This window comes from Bison bison, unplaced genomic scaffold, assembly GCF_000754665.1.
Source record: "Bison bison bison isolate TAMUID 2011002044 unplaced genomic scaffold, Bison_UMD1.0 scf7180017864341, whole genome shotgun sequence".
NCBI classification, from domain to species: Eukaryota; Metazoa; Chordata; class Mammalia; order Artiodactyla; family Bovidae; genus Bison; species Bison bison.
In genome coordinates this window covers 6,936,741-6,937,410 of record NW_011494913.1, presented here as the reverse complement: position 1 = coordinate 6,937,410, position 670 = coordinate 6,936,741, and positions in this window count along the sequence as shown.

The following is a 670-nucleotide window of genomic DNA, read 5'->3' as shown; positions in this document are numbered from 1 at the left end:
AGTCCAGGGGTCTCTAAGAGCCGGACACGACTGATTTCACTTTCATGCATTGGAGAAGGCAATGGCACACCACTCCAGTGTTCTTGCCTGGAGAATCCCAGGGACGGGGGAGCCTGGTGGGCTGCCGTCTGCGGGGTCGCACAGACTCGGACATGACTGAAGCGACTTAGCAGCAGCATACTCCAATAAAAACATTTAAGGAAAAAAAATTTAAAAAGAGTATGATCGTTCCCATTTTGTAGGGGGTTTTTGGAATAATTAAATAAGGTGACTCAAAAGTATCAGGAATAGTTTAGGCTCTCCAGAAGTACCTCCATATAATCAGTAATTACTATTTGTACAAGGAAGTCTCGGGGTCGAACGGGCTGGTATTGAGTCCAAAAGCCCTGAAACTCTGGCTGCAGCTCCCGGCCTGTTGGTGGCTCCTCCACCACAAAGGGAGACAGCCACAGGTCTTGCGCTCCTGGGAGGCCACACGAGGCCTTTCGAGGGATACGAGACGAAAACAAAAGGGCAGGAAGGAACGAAGAGCGGTTTTTTCCGGTGGGCTCGGGACCATAGAGGGCCACTCCGCCAAGATCCTAGAGCGACCGCGTGGCGCAGACTAACCGCGCGGCCTGCACTTCCGGCAGCGCGAAGGGCTCGGGGCAAGCGAGCGAGGGCGGCGGCG